The 18,724-nt window shown below is 41.9% G+C and overlaps 1 protein-coding gene, 1 long non-coding RNA gene and 1 pseudogene across 2 annotated transcripts in view; 1 reads left to right on the forward strand and 2 right to left on the reverse strand.

Moving 5' to 3' along the window:
* LOC120572864 overlaps positions 1 to 18,724 on the forward strand; it is a 642,621-nt pseudogene that overhangs the window by 99,016 nt on the left and 524,881 nt on the right.
* LOC120572802 (low affinity immunoglobulin gamma Fc region receptor II-like) overlaps positions 1 to 18,724 on the reverse strand; it is a 395,648-nt gene that overhangs the window by 15,314 nt on the left and 361,610 nt on the right.
* Positions 2,063 to 3,893, reverse strand: LOC120573059. The gene is made up of 3 exons (XR_005641631.1): positions 3,459 to 3,893; positions 3,124 to 3,159; positions 2,063 to 2,247 (listed from the first exon to the last, which is right to left on the reverse strand). It is a non-coding gene; the product is annotated as an uncharacterized LOC120573059 (long non-coding RNA).

Here is an 18,724-nt window from a genome sequence, read left to right on the forward strand (position 1 = left end):
CCAACACTGCTGATGTAACACCTGTAGAGGCCTTCATCAGACCTGGAAACATGGTGGATGGTCATGTGACCTGCAGCCTCATTCCTGATGAAGGAGCCATCTTTATAGAAACCAGCTGGGAGGTTGGAGGTCGTCTCTGTTTTACAGGTCAGAGTGAGGTCTTCTCCCTCCATCACAGGGAGGACAGGACTCTGCAGGATCACTGGTCCACCTCAACACAGAGACAAACTACAACATGTCATCCATTCACACACAGCTTCATCAATACTGACTCCACAGTCTGATCTTACCAGTGACAGTGATGGTGATGCTGTTACTGGTTGCTCCCTCTCTGGACTCACACCAGTAAACTCCACTGTCCCCTGGGACCATGTAACTGATGTTACAGGAAGAACCAGCAGGTTTTCCCCAGCCATCTCCACACTGAGTCCTGGTGTCTCCTGTTGTGTTCCTCCTCAGAGTCCATCCAGCAGAGCTGTCGTCCTCCTCACAGCTCAGAGAGACAGATTCATCTTTAAACAGCTGAGAGCTGCTGGGACTCACAGTCAGAGAGGCTGGAGGGAATTGATTGTATTTTCAGCAAAACTAAATTGAATGTCACAAAAAAACACATCCCAACATTAAGTTTAACATTATCTGCTAGCTGCTACGTTTGCACTGCCGTGGTACTGTATGGAGGTATTTGCCAAACAGACAAAAAAAGGTTAGAGCTAAATTGAAAAAATGGGCTGCGTGAGTTTTCCCGTTCCCTGTATCTTACTGCCTGATTCGGGCACACTCCGAAGATGTTTATACTTGTTATCCAGCAGGGAGTTCTTCAAACACATTTCTTAAATATATGTGTGTCTTCTGTCCTACCAGAAGGATAAAATGTTTTTTTTCTGTTCTGAGTTTATGAGTTTAAGTCTGTGGCCCAACAGGTAAATTAGTTCTCCAAGCTAAACATTTGCAGCGCAGTTAAATTGTATCTACGGGGCGCAGGACGTTTCTAAGTGAAAGTTATTGAAAAACAAACACTGTGATTGGGTCTATAACGTTGATGATTTCACATGAGTTTGGAGTTTTTTGCTACTTCAAAGCTGGTTTAAAATGAAACTGGAACTCTTGTTATAGTAAGTAAGTTCTTTAGTTATAACACGAGTAGCTCAAATCAAGCAATTTGATTGGTTCATAGATACATTACAATGAAACAATAACCACATAGAATGCCTATGAAGTCCTTTGCACAGTAAGGTTCACTCCGCACCTGAGAAAAAAAAACAGTAAGACTAAAAAACATATAACCGGAGCCACGGAGGGAAGCTGTTAATCGGCAGACACACTGCCATGACACAGAGCTGGTTTGAATTCAGCCAAGTATCTCCTTATGTGTAGGCTACACTAGATTTAGAATATTTTCAGTGCTTCACCAGCCCTTTACAACGGAGAACTGAAGCCGTTATCTCTGATCTCTTCAGAGCCACCAGACTCCTTTGATAAAAACAGTGATTTTACCTCGCAGGACATGGGAAATGCTGCTCTACCTCCATCTCTTAGTTAGTTTATTGGGTGACTTTCTTTAGTGTACAGCTAAAGAATTAGTCTGTGCTAGCCAGTGGCGGATCTAGAAAACTTTACATGGGGTGGCGAAAGGTCTTGGCAGGTTGGCATTGGCAGACGGAACAAAGAAACCCCATATGTAAATAGCTTGTGTGGCAAATAAAGGAAAAACTGTAAAACTGCAGAAAAACTGTAAAACAATAGATAATCTATTTATATAGTGTATGCGCATCTTTACATACCTAACCCTCTACAACAGAATATAAATAGCCAAAGGCATTTTACTGAGTGACATGACATGTTATGCTACTGTCCTACAATTTCTATGGAACAAGACTAAAAGGATAGCATGTGGTCCAGGGGGAATTGCAGGCCTACCCTCTTCCTCCCTGTCATCTTCATCTGCCTCCTCCTGATCACTCCCTGCCTCTGTCCCTCTCTCCTCTCCTCTCGCAGCCTTCTCTCCACCCCTCACAGCCAGTTCTTCCTTTTCCTCTTCTCTTTCACTTATTTCTGCATCTCCTTCTGTGGTCTTCTCCTGCTCTGACCCTCCTGGTCTCTCCAGTTTACTGCCTTCTCCTTCTTCATTTGCTTCCTTTTCATTCTGTGCACTTCTCTGAATTTTCTTTGCCAAAAAACGGCAATATCCCCACTTTTAGCGTTCCTTTTGACTTTTAGGCTCCAGCTAATCTCTCCAGCCACTCTGGCCTGTACAAGTCAAGATGTGAAAAGCTCTGGTTATCCTTGTATTACATTACACTGTAGGGTCCTGTAGCTAATAAGTAGGCCTAGCCTTTAACAAATATAAAATCAGAAGCGATTTATTACATGCACACAGCAGTTATGTTTAGACTAGCCTTCTTAATCCCGTTGTATTTGTTGTTGTCCCAGTTTGACAGTAAAGGATGTCACCTGGTTTAATTTGTGCGACCTTATTGCCGCGATATGTGAGATGAAGTGGATTTTATAGTACTCCTTAACTAATCATATACAAATGATCGGTCTCAGCAAGCACTGTGTAGTGTGTTGTAACGTAACGCCACCGAAACAGAGACCCTCTGTAAACGTTGTGAATTCAAACATGGCAGGTTTTTATTTTTTGTGTTAAGCTGTTCTTGTTTTTACTAAAATCAAAACTAATCAAAGGACAGAATGCTCTTACTAATCAAGAGGGAGCGATTTCACTTTTGGCTAACATAATAGCCTGAACCGCCTTTAGCATACATTACATTCATTGTACAAATGTAACTTTAAAAACGTTTTATAAAAGCAATAACTCACTTCATTAATTAGTTAGATCAAGACCCAGACATGTTATGGCGAACCCCAAAAATTAAATCCTTCTAAAATCGAAAAAAGAATAATGAAGAATTACTTACACTTGATAAAATATGCAACTATAATTTGAGAAACGGTGAGCAGAAAGGCACAAACTCAACTAAAATATCCAGACTGTGTGTGAAGTGGCATTTTATTTTAATTTAATTTGTCATTTGAACCAACAAAAAACAAAAACTATCAATCTTTTCATCAGACTTTACTATTAACCCCGATCACTTTTAGACTTTGGATAATTTTACTAACCTGAGTTTGTTCTGCAGCAGAGCAGTGAGGTCAACACTAAAATGATAAACAAGATCCACGTCAGAAAATATATACTGGTTGATTCAAACTATCCTGTGTGATAAGACAAGACAAGTATACACAGTATATTTGTGTTTAAATGCAAGTGATAGGACCAGTAGAAGGTCAGAGACTCCAAAAAGATGACCTTGTTTGGGTAATCTTCATTCATTTCATTTTCATTTCATTTTCATTTCATTTTCATTTCATTTTCATTTCATTTTCATTTCATTAAGTATTCTCTTCAACATTAATAAGTATATTGATTGCAATCTGATCAGCTCAGAGTTACTTACGGAGCTCGAGACATGTTTGCTTCATTCTCCCTCTTGGTGATGTGACCAGAAACACTTAGAACTCTTTTTGTCAGAGCAGTCAGACTCTCCCACTTCCTCTTTGACTGGAATGTATTGGCTGTGTGGTTTTCTCTCCAGTAGATGACAGGAAAGAGGTCATTTAGTTAAGTTAACCTTTGACTTCAGACACAACACAGTCATGTCACCTGCAGGGATATATCAGTGGAGAGTAGTGGAGTGGCAATCGGGAGAGTTGGGACTTTTCCCGGTGGGCCGGTAGTGTTTCGGGGCCGCGAGGGCTGGTCTGATAATAGTTATACATTGCAAGTTTGTACCAACACCATCCAGCGGCCTGGTGCCCGCTGGTCAAACTGTGCAGAGTCTGCTCGACCCGTACGGCAGGCCTCAGCAGCTTCTTATTTCAATAATAATGTATACTTCATGTATACTTTATACTTGATTAATCCTGCAAGGGGAAATTACAATGTTTTCACTCTGTTGTTATTGCAAACAGGCCTGAATTACACACACACATGGTAAGTACCTATACATGCTACACACACACTAATGGAGAGATGTCAGAGTGAGGGAACTGCCCATTGAAAGGCGCCCCGAGCAGTTGGGGATTTGGTGCCTTGCTCAAGAGCACCTTGGCAGTGCCCAGGAGGTGAACTGGCACCTCTCCAGCTCCCAGTAGTGATGTGTGATACCACTTAATTCCTATTCGATCCGATACCAAGTAATACCCAGGCTGGTATTGCCGATACCGATACCAATACCAATACTTTTTACGTATTTTATTTGTAGTGTGATGTGACAACTAGTTTAAAGTAAAGTAAAAAAGTAGGCTGTAGGCTTACCAATTCCAAATTATAGCTGCATAATGACAAGACAATAAACTACTCTCATATTATTTAATTATAAAGAAAATCTCAGAACAAACTGCTTTCTGTTAGCTTGTTGTAAGAATGCTGGGATTCCAGGGAACTCTTGAACATTAAAAAACTAAAGCCTTAACAGACGTGAATAACTTTACCACAGTCAGTGATAACGCGACTATCACGCTATCTCCCTGTACCTGGAGAACTTCTGCCGCTGCTGCCAAATGACTCACTGATTGAAGTCTGTCTTGCCTTAGCACCTTGCGTCTTCTCGCCCTGGACCTCCTCCTCAGACTGACGCTATATTATATCATCATATTCACTCTTTTGACTCAGATGTTTAGCGAGGTTTGTAGTGTTACCACTGTATTTCACTGTCTTTCCACACACTCCTGTGCAGACTGCAGTCTTCTTCGTAGCGGGAAATTAAAGAAGGGCTGCTGCTGCAGCGGCCGGCTCCGTCACAGAGCCGCTGTACACACACAACTGACCGGCGGAAGGAGAAGTAGTTCCTTCCCCTAACTGGATATAATTACACTTTTCTGGTGACAACAAGTTACTAATGATAACATAAAAACTCACTCCAAATTACTGAGTTTAAATATCGATCTTTTTATATGAGAATTGATACTAGAGCAGGAGACGTTGGGATCGTAAATATCGATACTTTAGTATCGATCCGCACATCACTAGCTCCCAGTCCACCACCATACTTTGGTCCGTATGGGGACTTGAACCAACAACCCTCTGGTTCTCAATCCAACTCCTTACTGACACAGGCTAATCAAATCACTAACAAAGTGCAGGTCAAAACAATGTCTATGATATTCAGAAATATAGGGGAATCAGTGAGCGGCCCCTCCCCAAATGGCATAGCCCTGGCTGGCCTATGACGTAAAGCCATCGAACACCTCTTTTTTTTCCTCGTATACGTTTGGAAGTTTATCGGTAACGTTACCGGACAGCGTCTGAGTCTAATGATGGAAAGCCAAAACAGAAAAGGGATAGGTGGTGCTGAGAAAGTCAGACCCAAAAGGAAAAAAATTATGGAGGAGGAGGCATCAAAATGCTCTAAGATAAGAGACATGTTCCAGGCATCAACGAGTCAAATCTGTAGCTGTGTGTAGCCTACTAAAAGCTTTTTAAGCTTAAAGTGACTGTCCTTCAGGGCTGCTACAACAACCTAACTGTTGCGTTTGCTAACGTAAGCTAGTGTAGAATTGATATCACAGGGACTTCTCGCTCAGGCCAGTATATCAGACAACACACTGTTGTTGAACTTTGAGTCACCCCTCGGCCTCAGACGGTCGAAGAAAACAGGAAACAACGACCAAGAATAGATACAGAAGTGAGAACAGACAGAGACGTAATCACTTCTTGGAAGGGCCGGGCGGGGTGAAGGGCAAAGAACAGGCAGATGTGCTGACAAACATAATGTACCATATGTAAGATAGGGCAACGCCCTAAATGTGTGTGTTTTGAATAAAACGAGCCTGAAAGAGGGGAGAGACAGAATTCAGCTTGAAGATTGGGGCAGACTGCGGAGTCTGTCAAAGCTGGTCTTCTCCCTTTGCAAAGGTGAACGCAACATAAGGGTGTTGGTGTCATTTATTGCTGTAATAATCTCTCTCTCTTCATTGTCTGATACATGGTCCAGAACTCCGGGTGGTGAAGTGCATCACAACACTAGCTACTGCTAGCCAGGGACGGAATGATAATCTGTGCGTTCTGGAAAAGTCCAGAACGGCCGTCCAGCTGACACTAACCCTCGGCACAAAAAAGTCTAATAAAGCGATATTAACAGCCAAAAGCAGGGGGCGCTAATACCATCACTTATATGCTACGTGTAAAAAAACAACTGAGGAAGAAGAGAAGGCCTACATCAGGGCGAAATCAAATTGCCGGCAGATCAGGCTGGGGTTTACCCATAGACTGTTATGGGTTTACCCAGTAGTGAGGCCTTTGTTTACCCAGTCTATAGACCTACATCATTACCGGCAATTTAACGTCGAAGGAGTCATTAGGTTTTCATTAAAGTCAATGTGTGTATTTCCACAGACTGCGGAACGTCTGCGTCCCGACTCCGTCCCAGTTCCGTCAGTCCGCAGCCCTCCGCAGCAGATACGCAGAGCTTCTATTTTTGACGACGGAGAGCTCCGCAGCAATTCAGCACACGGCAGATAGTGAGGGACAGGAAGTTGAGCACAGAAACAAAATAAATATCCAGTTACTTTTCAAAATAAAATACACCGTGCTCACGGTGGATCACATTTGAAATTCGTGAATTCGTGAAACTTGTGGGTCCTCGTGACTACAGCTGTCAGTCACGGCCGAAGCCGTTCTGCAACAAATCCGGACCTGGTGGGTATTGACGGACGGCGGAGCACGGAGCAGACACGCAGCGGAGCCGGTCCGCAGCTGTTACGCATGCTGTGGAAATGAGAAGTTAGACGTGACAATGGCTAGTAGAAAACGTAAGGAGAAAGGTGGATGCGAAAAATTTAAAGAATAGAGGGCCAAGTCTCTCTTGACCGATGCAGGAAAATGCAAAAAACTCACAGAGTGACATGATGACGGAAATTTTAACTCGACCAATGTGCTGTCAATCTTGTATCCTGGTTGTTGATTGGTTAGAGAGGACGTCCTCCCTTGGAGCACGTTTCAGGTGAGGGTTGGCCTCCGCCAGGGCTGCTTTTTGTCACCAATCCTGTTTGTAATATTTATGGACAGGATATCAAGGCGTAGTCGGGGTGGAGAGGGGTTGCAGTTCGGTGGGCTGGGGATCTCATCGCTGCTCTTTGCAGATGATGTGGTCCTGATGGCATCATCGGCCTGTGACCTTCAGCACTCACTGGATTGGTTTGCAGCCGAGTGTGAAGCGGTTGGGATGAGGATCAGCACCTCTAAATCGGAGGCCATGGTTCTCAGCAGGAAACCGATGGAGTGCCTTCTCCAGGTAGGGAATGAGTCCTTACCCCAAGTGAAGGAGTTCAAATACCTTGGGGTCTTGTTCGCGAGTGAGGGGACAATGGAGCGGGAGATTGGTCGGAGAATCGGCGCAGCGGGGTGCGGTATTACATTCAATCTATCGCACCGTTGTGACGAAAAAAGAGCTGAGCCAGAAGGCAAAGCTCTCGATCTACCGGTCAGTTTTCGTTCCTACCCTCACCTATGGTCATGAAGGCTGGGTCATGACCGAAAGAACGAGAATCCAGGGTACAAGCGGCCGAAATGGGTTTCCTCAGGAGGGTGGCTGGCGTCTCCCTTAAGAGAGGGTGAGAAGCTCAGTCATCCGTGAGGAGCCTCGGAGTAGAGCCGCTGCTCCGCCCGCGTCGAAAGGAGCCAGTTGAGGTGGTTCGGGCATCTGGTAAGGATGCCCCTGGGCGCCTCCCTAGGGAGGTGTTCCAGGCACGTCCAGCTGGGAGGAGGCCTCGGAGAAGACCCAGGACTAGGTGGAGGGATTATATCTCCAACCTGGCCGGGGGCACACCGGGATCCCCCAGTTGGAGCTGATTAATGTGGCTCCGGGAAAGGGAAGTTTGGGGTCCCCTGCTGGAGCTGCTACCCCACGACCCGATACCGGATAAGCGGACGAAGATGGATGGATGGAATGTTCCTCTAATACAGTGACGCTTTAATTAAAAAGGCCTCTGAGCTGTTCCCTGCTGAACTGAACTTGTGTAAAGAAAGAGAAGGTGCTGTGCTGCCACCTGCTGGCTGTCTGACTCAACTGATATGATGCTCTCATCCAAAGAGAGGTTTACATCTCATTGTAAAATAGTCTGTTTTTCATGTGAACATTTGTGCAGGAATGTGAATGTATAAAACATACAGTTTAAATACAAAAATATGTGCCAAGAGGGAAGATAGTAAGGATGTGTGACCTGTCTGTGTCAGTGCTTCAGATGACGGTTCAGATTAAAAAAAAAGAAGGTTTCATTTGACAGACATGTTGTTGACATTCAGCTGTCAGAGTTTGGTTTGACTTCATGTATTAACCTTCTAGATGGGTTCTCATTAACGTGACAATCTGCTAGAAGAATTGGGATGTATCCATGGAAGTGGGTGTGTGCCGTCTCATGGCTTGTATCCTGTGAAAAACACATTTAAATAATGCAAATGGGTTCTCAATTTGAGATGTTTGTCTCTTTGTAGCTGCAGTTACCTCAGCTACCTCAGTGAGGAGTAGAGGACCTCTGGCTCTGCTGGAGACTCTGAACACAAACAGTCTTTACATCATTATTATTAGACACCTCATACATGATTGGCCGGTTCAGGTCTATCTCAGTGAGGAGTAGAGGACCTCTGGCTCTGCTGGAGACTCTTACTTACTTTATTATTAGCCACCTCATACATGTGTAGCTAAGCAGTTCATTTACATTTTCATTAGCCATGTAAACAGCCTGGTGGGAATGTTTTTTTTTCAGAATGGAGGACAAAAAACATTGTATTTTGTACATGTAAACCTAGTCAGTGTTTTGTCCTTTTGTAGTTATATCTTTTTATAGGAATAGCTCATTATATTTCCACATCTTATTCTCTTCCTTTCAGTCTCATTTTCTGTAAGTACATGTGTGCATGTAAAAGTAGTCACTGTTGGTTGGGTAGTGTGTAGATTGTGTACCGTGTATAACACCAGTGTGTAACAGTGATGTGTAGAGCGACTGTCTGCAGTCATGGGCAGTCGTTTGCAGAAGAAGTAATATACACGCTGTCTGCATGTCTTGACCAGAGCACGTTCAGTAAACATCATTGATAATAAAACATCAGTTGTCCGTGTACTGTTTGTATATGGAAACGTCCCAATGTTCCTTCATCACCATGAAGTGATGGAGACAAAGAACAGCAGCTGTACCTCTCTGTTTGATTTGATGTCTTTGATCACAGAAGTGTCAAAGTCCACTAGTTAAAGGGAAATACAGTTTTTCTTAACACTTGTTGCTGCTGTGAGAACTGAAAAGAAAACCCAAGTCATGTGAAATGGACTTCACTCTTACGGAGCTGCTACAGTATAAACAGACTTGTTAACCGCAAGAGGAACAAGTCACGATGTGAACATGTCAGGGTGTCACGCAGACCATTAGTTATTACAACTTAAAATATAAATGTGAATTAAAATGTAGATGAGATTCCTAAACTGTAAAATGTTGGTCACAACATGAAATCCAAAGAAAGCATTTTACAATTTACATGAAACCAAATCAATAACAGTATGTTTAAGGCCCAGTTCAGACCAAATAACATGGTCAGGAAATGATCACTGTTCTTGAAGCCAGCTGTAAAGCTACCAACGTCATACAGTCGACACGTCTTTGAAAGGAACTCTGGGAGATGAAGTCTCAGAGGCCCGCCTGAAATTACATCTAAGGCCAAAGCTGCTGCTAGAAACAAATTAACTCAAATCTTACGGATTTATTAATGATATGCATGTCTTCTTCAAAGGTAAATATGTAGTTAAAGTGACAGGCTAAAGAAACTGAATTGTAGTGTTGTAATCATGATTAACTAAATATGTCTTATATTTTAAATAAAGTGCTGACCTGCTCCATCTTTAAAATTCATAAATAAGACATGGTTAATGGTGGCATATGCAGTTATCATCTTTGTGAAAAAGAAGGACATTGTGAAGACATTTCTTTTGTTCAGACACAAAAGTTAGTAGGGGTGTGCATTGGCACTGCCCTCACAATTCGATTCAATTACGATTCACCAGGTAACGATTCGATTCAGTTCGATTCTACGATGAATTGCGACGCATCAAAATTCTACTGCACACAACAAGGCACATTTTTCATCATGTCATGAGGCAATCAGTCAGATATCCTGTTAAGATTCGGCTGAAATTTCATGCTATTTGGTCTAAACGACATACCCAAATTAAAAGTGGTACAGCTCCCACATACTTTGACACTCTGGGGTGTGCCTGACATCATTGGAAAGGAAACACTCTAAATGTTTTGTTACAAGTGTCAGGGTGATTCTAGGCCTTACTGACAAAGAATTACAGAGGCTAGAATGGAGGTTTTTTAGTCATACATCTGTAAAATGATCAAAATAAAATACTATAAACACATCTGGTGATATATAGATACACCCAGGCCATAGCAACATGTCTCAGGTTATTATAGAAAAAATCCAGATGCCAAAAGACTCAATGATTGATTTTTCTACAGAAATGTCTGTCCGTTTTGCTGTCATCAGCTTGTCCGCTTTCATTGGCCATATCAGAGGCAAACCTGAACGGATTGGCTCATATAAGATGTCTATCAAAAGCCTAGAAGCTAGGGAATTTGATGACGGCCACTTTGAGCATGTAGCAAGCTTGGCAGAGAAGCTAGCGGCGATAACAAGTGCGGAAATGGAAAATTGTTTCACGTTTTTCACTTGTGATTCGGCCAGAAACTTCAACATTGTGAGGCGAACAGATTGTTTTGGAATATAAAGCTTGGATATTACATTTCCTTGGACTCTTGGGGATTTATGAAAATCAAGTTTTGGGCAAAATACATCTTTGTTGCTGAAAGGACAACAAAAACAGGTATGGATGCACTCTCGACAGCTGCGCAGATTATGGCTGAATTGTTTTAGAGGCTAAGCTTTCAATTGGTGTGTATATTTGGAAGATTAAATGCTTTAAAGTTATAAAAATGCTCATAAGTGGAAGTTTTATCGAGGATACAGCGACGCAGTGTCCATTCAACAGGACAGTGATCCTTGAGAGGATATTGAACAACAGATTTTATTGGCTGCTGTGTGTGTATTATCACTCTCCTGTATCTTTGATACAGAAGTAATTGAAACTTCACAACTTTATTGTCCACTCAAGGCCAGAAAATAAACAGTGACATAATCGATTATGGCACTTTGCCGCATCGATGCTGAATCATGCATGCCCCGCATTGCAATGCATCGCGAATCGAATATTGTTGACACCACTAAAAGATAGCGAAAAGTAAAATTTAAAAATTTCCTATTTAAGTGAACATTGTTCTCAAGCATTATTGTTTAGGTGCTTTATGTTGTTTTAAATGAAGAAACTATGAAATGCACCTGCAGTATCCTGTATTTTGTGTCAATTTAGTGACCTCAGTATCATTTTGCCAACGTACTCCTTTAATTCTTCATGCATTTCATTTTATGCCCCCATTAATCATATCTTATTTATCAATGTTAAAGATGGACCAGGTCAGCACTTTATTTGAAGGGCTACAAACATGAAGTAATGAAGAAGTAATATTTAGTTAAAAATGATTACAACAGTACAATTCTTCAGAATGTATGTACACTACTGTCACTGGTCAGTTTTTTTTAAGAAGACATGAACATCATTAATAAATCAGAAATCATGATTATTGAAATACCTTAATTGATGCATTAATTAACGTATTGTTCCTACATTCAGTCTTGCATGAGATACTACTAATCCTTGTACACTACTGATAGCTCATAAAGTTCTACATGAAAAATGTAATGCTATTAATGCATGAAGTCATGATGATAATTCATGTGCCATTATTACAAAGTGAAGACCTCAAAAGTGTTACCAAAATATGTAATAAATAAATATATGTCACTACCAGACAGAGAATCATTGATACAAAGCAGTCTTCCTTTTAGCCCATTCTTGTTCTAAAAAGTATAAAAAGTTTTATGTTTAAACAACCAAACTAACAGATGTATATCCTGCCTCATCTCTTTTACTTTAACTTTGTTAAATAATTGCAATCTTAATCATGATAATATCAACAATATAAAGCAAAATGAACTTTTTTTTTCATTGAGATCACATAAAAAATCTATCTTCCACACTGGTGCCCGACCAACGTCCTGTTTCCATATGGAGAGGGAGTATTCCAGACCTGAACTGAGCACACACACATCTTTTCACCTTGGACAGATTCAATTTTACATTTGTCTTAATACCAAACAAATCTTTTATCAAACTAGAAGTTCTAAGTTTTGGTTTGTTCTAAATCTCAGCAGCCCATTTCTCTTTAAACTGGTGAAACATTCTTCTCCCTCCTCCCTCCAGTCTCTCTGACTGTGAGTCCCAGCAGATCTCAGATGTTTAAAGATGAATCTGACTCTCTGAGATGTGAGGAGGACGACAGCTCTGCTGGATGGACTCTGAGGAGGAACACATCCAGAGAAACCAGGACTCAGTGTGGAGAAGGCTGGGGAAAAACTGCTGGTTCTTCCTGTAAAATCAGCTTCATGATTCCAGTGGACAGTGGAGTGTACTGGTGTGAGTCCAGAGAGGGAGCAACCAGTAACAGCATCAACATCACTGTCACTGGTAAGATCAGACTGTGGAGTCAGTATTGATGAAGCTGTGTGTGAATGGATGACATGCTGTAGTTTGTCTCTGTGTTGAGGTGGACCAGTGATCCTGCAGAGTCCTGTCCTCCCTGTGATGGAGGGAGAAGACCTCACTCTGACCTGTAAAACAGAGACGTCCTCCAACCACCCAGCTGGTTTCTATAAAGATGGCTCCTTCAACCAGAATGAGCCTGCAGGTCACATGACCATCCACCCTGTTTCCAGGTCTGATGAAGACCTCTACACTGGTCTTCCACCTGGTGGTGTTCTGTCCATTCTGCATCTCCACTTTCATCATGGTGTCTTTATATCGACGCAGGACCAGAGGTAACACTCTGAATCATTCACTGACCTTATGATCAATCAATCAATCTCACACCACCACTCTGGTGTTGATCAGTTAACAGCTGATCAATTATCTACATTTTCTGTCTAACCTGCTCTGACTGTAGGAAACCTGCCTGTCTCCGTGCTGATGACCCCTCCCACCCAGGCTGAGGAGGGATTGGAGATTGAAGACTAAGATAATGTCATCACTGCTGTCACCACAGAGCATCACTTCTGAACTGATCTGACAAGCTCAATTGTTCTCATAGATTAGAAACAGTGGAAGCCTCAGAAAGCTTCCCTGTGGATCTCCACATGTTCTAGTTTGACCTGTAGATGGAGGATGTTAACCAATTTAGTTTTTAGTCCAAAGATTTGCGATGAAAAGAGTTAAACGTCAAGCTACTTGTAATGCTCCAGTCCGCAGCGTTTTGAAACCTGTCAGTTTACACCAATGAGATGAGACGGTGTATCCTCGTTGAGCCTCCGTCTAAATTTCTGCCATTTCCAACAGCTGACAGTTTGAAACATTGAAATGAAATGGATCATCTCATTTATATAGTTTGCAGCTGATTTGACCATTCCAAAACCAGCCTCTGAAAACATATCCAGCTGAGTCGCAGCGACACCATCAGCTTGTTTTAGTCGAGCTGAAACGGGCCGCTTCAGAAGTAAAGGTTTCTTCTCGTTGCAAACTTTGCTCTGAACTGGACTTTAGTAGCAGATAGTTGTTCAGGTTCTGCTGTTAGTCGTGTTGTTGTTCATGTCTTAGATGCCAAGTTTTCAATCTCTTCAGATCAAATAAAATAAAATGATGAGCATCTTTTCTCTCTGTGTTTTGTTCCAATGTGATCATTACTTCACTTCTCTCATATCCAACAGCCTGTTTCTTTGCAGCTGACACTGTAACATAGTCGTATATACAGAGGAAGGAGGAGGCTTTTACTGTCTGTCCAACAGCTGCTGATCTTCACCAAGAGAAGAACCTCACCAACTCCGACATCACAATTCAACACGGCTGCGCCGAGAATCAACCATAGTGAAAGCTGTGTGATTATAGGGCTGTGACGATAACCGCATCACCGCAATACCGGCGGTGACGTGCCACTACCGCGGTCATGACGTCATCACCGCCATCACCGCATATTTTTTACATTTTTTTTTACCTTTAACTCGCGTAACTTACAGGAGAACAGATATTGTGTGATATGACATATAATGAAAGCAATAATCATTGTGTAGTTACCCTCATCGACTGTCTTCTATCCTACATTCAAGAGTTTATGGAGAGAAAAAAAACCACAAGTCACTTCAGCTTTGCACATGAGGACGCATTAACGTTAATGCTGCAGTGTTTACCATTGCACATTAGCCTACCAGCTAGCGGAGTTTCCTTCTGCTTTTAGCTTAATCCTGACACAACCGAACGGTTGAATATCAGCCTGCATACACGTTTTGTAGCCTAAACAGAGCAGCTTATATATTATATATGTATATATTGTATATATATATTGCCCGGGACACATATAGCCGACGGGCGACCGTTGACAGAAAACCCCGTCGATATGATCAGTCGCGTCCCCGAGGTCCAAAAAACTGCCACAGAACAGACCAAAAAGACGAGAGGAGACGAGACGTAATACATCTCCATAACAGCAGGCGGCGCTAATCTGTAATGTTGCCCAAGAAATGAAAACCGGCAGCTGATTGGACGAACGCGTCACATGGGTTTGTTTTCTCCGGATATTCAGAGCCAGACTGTCATGGCGGCCGTTCAGAATACGATTTCATATTGTACTAAAATAGTTCACTGAAACGTGTTTCTGAAAACATTTTAAGAGAGAAATACGCCGTGCAGTTGCTGAATCTGACTTCATTTCAGATCAACAAAGGTCAGTTAAAAAGATTTTCGTCAGATTTTGAGAGACTGTAGTCACCTCATTGCGCTCGTCATTTCCGGGTGAGTCCCGACTTCCCTGCCGCTTCCAATGCCAGAACCCAGACGGCACTGCACGTCTCACTTTATTCAACCACAACACAGATTAAACCAAACACATACCACACTTTATCCACTTCTGTTTTCCCCATCACAATAAAAGCTCCATGTTTACTGTCAGTGTTGGGCAAGTTACTTCCTAAATGTAATACATTATAGATTACTAGTTACTGTCATTTGAGAGTAATTAGTTATGTTACAATATTACTGTCTCTGGATTGTAATGCTTTACACTACTTTTGCATTACTTTTACGTTACTTTCACCAAAATAACAGCGGACGTTTGACTTTACATTACATTACATGTCATTTAGCTGACGCTTTTATCCAAAGCGACATATAATTAAGTGCTTTCAACTGTGGAGGTTCAAACTCCAGACAAGTAGTAAGTGCAAATACATTAGCTTTAAATAAGCAACGCCACCAAGAGACATATGAAAGTGCAGGTTCAAGAATTTTTATTTATTTATTTTATTTCAGCCGAGGTTAGTCGGAAGAGATGTGTTTTTAGCCTTCGGTGAAAGATGTGTAGGCTTTCGGCCTACACACTTGGCAGCTAGCTTGTGAATTTCACAACCGGATCAATAAAGTCTCATCTTTATCCACTTTAATACATAATGATTGATAATATTTTGCATACTTAATATGAATATGCAAAGTAACTATATATAACAAAGCTATACAAAATAGAAAAGTAAAGACGTACAATAGGAAAGTAGGAGAAAATGAAAATACTCAATTAAAAGTACCTTACAGTTGTGTTGAAGTACGGCATAGTTACTTTCCACGGCTGATAAAATGCAGTGGTATTTACGTGTAGCAAGACTAAACATTAATTCACGACATGTTTAAATCTTTAAGCAGCTCGGACACACTGCTGTCTGCGCTGACGTACCGTCACCTGTTGGGACACAGATGTTGTCCATACCGTCTCTGGTTCTGGCTCTGACCACGGGAACAGTTATGGGACAGCTCGCTTCAACGAAGTGTAAAAACTCCTGAAAATAATGTCCATCTCGCAAATGTATCTGTCTCTGCAGTCATCTCAACCATCGAATCCAGCAACATGAAATAATACTCACAGCTTCTTTTTCCTGTAAAGAAATGTTTCGCGGTGTTGGTGAATTCTTAAAAAACAAAACACAACTAAATGTTGCATTAAATTGTGTTTTAACTTGCGTTACTGAGATTGTAACGGGTATAATATTACCGAAATGTAAATAGGAATGCGTTATATTACTGCGTTACAGCAAAAATGAATACATTATTGTAATTGCGTTACTTTTGTAACGCGTTACTCCCAACACTGTTTACTGTAACTTCCTATTAACCTTCAACTGAGAGGTTACACAATAAAATACCTTACATACCTCCCCTCCCCCCAAAAGAAATGTCCCTGTTTCTAAATACTAACAGCCAGAATATGAAGTACAAAGAAACAACAGTAAAACGCCATAACCACAAAATAAGAAATAAATAAAGATAAATCCCATTTGTAACAGCATGCAAATCGCAGTCACCTCAAACACTGAGTCAACATGGACAATTAAAAATGATAGGGGACAAAGTCCCTGAAACAAACTGCCGGTCTCACAGTCCATCCAAAGTGAGAAATAGTCTGTTGTGGCTCACTGGGCTCGTATCCTGAACAGTCTCTTCGCCCCCAACGTAAAGGGTTAACATACTCTTGTCCACTGGGGCTTAAAGGACTGCCAATCCAGTAAGTGAGCCCAGGTTCCCCCCTGAGAGCCCATGACAGCCTGGACCCTGTAGGGGCCCCTCCAGTGGGCTCATGCAGCCACACCAGATCACCCACTGCATACGGCTGGTGACAGGCCGCTCTATCATAATATAGCTTTGGATTCTCGTGGGCGTCAATACCACGTTGCCTGGCACTGCCAAAGGCTGTCTCCATCCTCCCTACCAGACAAGTCATAAAGTCAGCATGAGAGGAATAAAAATCTGAGCTTCCTGTCTGAGACAGCACCAAAACATCCACCGGAACACAAGCCTCCCGCCCACACAGCCTCACAATGGTTTGTCTGTTTTAGGACATAGTTTGGTGTCTGCAACCTGGGGAATGGTCAATACGGAGGAGAAGGTGTTCTGGTGCCCTTGCTGTCTTTTTCGCGGCATATTATTGCTTCAACTTGGAGAATCAGGAGTCTGCATCCACCACGCTGGAGATAATACAGAGGTTAGTACTCACCATATGAATAATTACTACTACCACTGATTTTATGTGTCTGGACAGTTGTTACTACAACCTATTTCGTTTGCAACACATCGCTGCTTAGTTACCGCAGAAATAAAATTAAAAGTCTGACAGCCTCACAGATGGATGTGGTGGAGATGGGCTCATACATAGACTAGGCTACACGCAGCTGACCGCTGTGGACTTGTGTCGGTTGCACGGACACGCAAGCACTTCCAGAGAAGAGGCTGCATGTGTCTACGACAATGCACGGACCATCGTGGCTGTGCGACTGGTACAAGTATGGATATTACACATTACCACGGTGTAACGCCGATGACCTGCTGATGCGCATTCACCTGTGCTGGACTCGTTCATAATGAATCTGCAGTGTAGTTCAGACCCTTCACTGATAAACCAGAGATTGGCTTTATGGTCAAAGATAGTTTTTGTATAATTAAATTCAGTCTCTGCCAGAGATGCCTGCTTTTAAAAGTAACGTAAAAGTAACGAGTAAAGTAAAAAGTTACTTTCCATAGGGGGTAACTAAGTAAAGTAAATGATTACTTTTTGAAGAAGTAACGAGTAACGAGCAAACACTTCTTTTTAAAAGTAACTTCCCCAACACTGGTAGGGAGTGAGAAAAATCATATAATAATTAATAATTTATATGATTTGTTTTGGGGGGGTCGACCTGCAGAGAAGGTCCCTGTCCCTTTTAGGTGTGTGTCAGGAGTAACCTTACCTGGGTAAAGTGTTATGGCTGCTGCTACACTGTGATAATGATCCGGACCAGAACATCTTTAATGCCATGTCAACACAGTTGATTGGAGTTTGTCTAGGCGCTAATCAGGTGTAAAAAATGGCCAATGCATACACAGGAAGATACAGTACATAAAAGACAATCACATAAACATTCCAACGGTAACACTTTACAATAAGGTACACAAGAAAATAGGTAGTTAATGATTAGTTACTGTTTCTGAAAGGGTAGTTACCCTTTTCAGAAGGGTAACTTTTCAAAAAGGGTAACTAACCATTCGTTACCCTTCTGAAAAAGGGTAACTACCCTTTTCAAAAAGGGAAACTAGTCATTCGTTACCCTTCTGAAAAAGGGTAACTACCCTTTTCAAAAAGGGAAACTAACCATTCGTTACCCTTCTGAAGTAACTACCTTTAAAAGGAACTAGTCATTCGTTACCCTTCTGAAAAGGGTAACTACCCTTTCAAAACTAACCATTCGTTACCCTTCGTGAAGGGTAACTACCTTTTCAAAAGGGTAGCTACCCTTTCAAAGGGAAACTAGTCATTCGTTACCCTTCTGAAAAAGGGTAACTACCCTTTTCAAAAAGGGAAACTAACCATTCGTTACCCTTCTGAAAAAGGGTAACTACCCTTTTCAAAAAGGGTAACTACCCTTTTCAAAAAGGGAAACTAGTCATTCGTTACCCTTCTGAAAAAGGGTAACTACCCTTTTCAAAAAGGGAAACTAACCATTCGTTACCCTTCTGAAAAAGGGTAACTACCCTTTTCAAAAAGGGAAACTAAC

Source organism: Perca fluviatilis, chromosome 14, assembly GCF_010015445.1.
Source record: "Perca fluviatilis chromosome 14, GENO_Pfluv_1.0, whole genome shotgun sequence".
Lineage (NCBI taxonomy): Eukaryota > Metazoa > Chordata > Actinopteri > Perciformes > Percidae > Perca > Perca fluviatilis.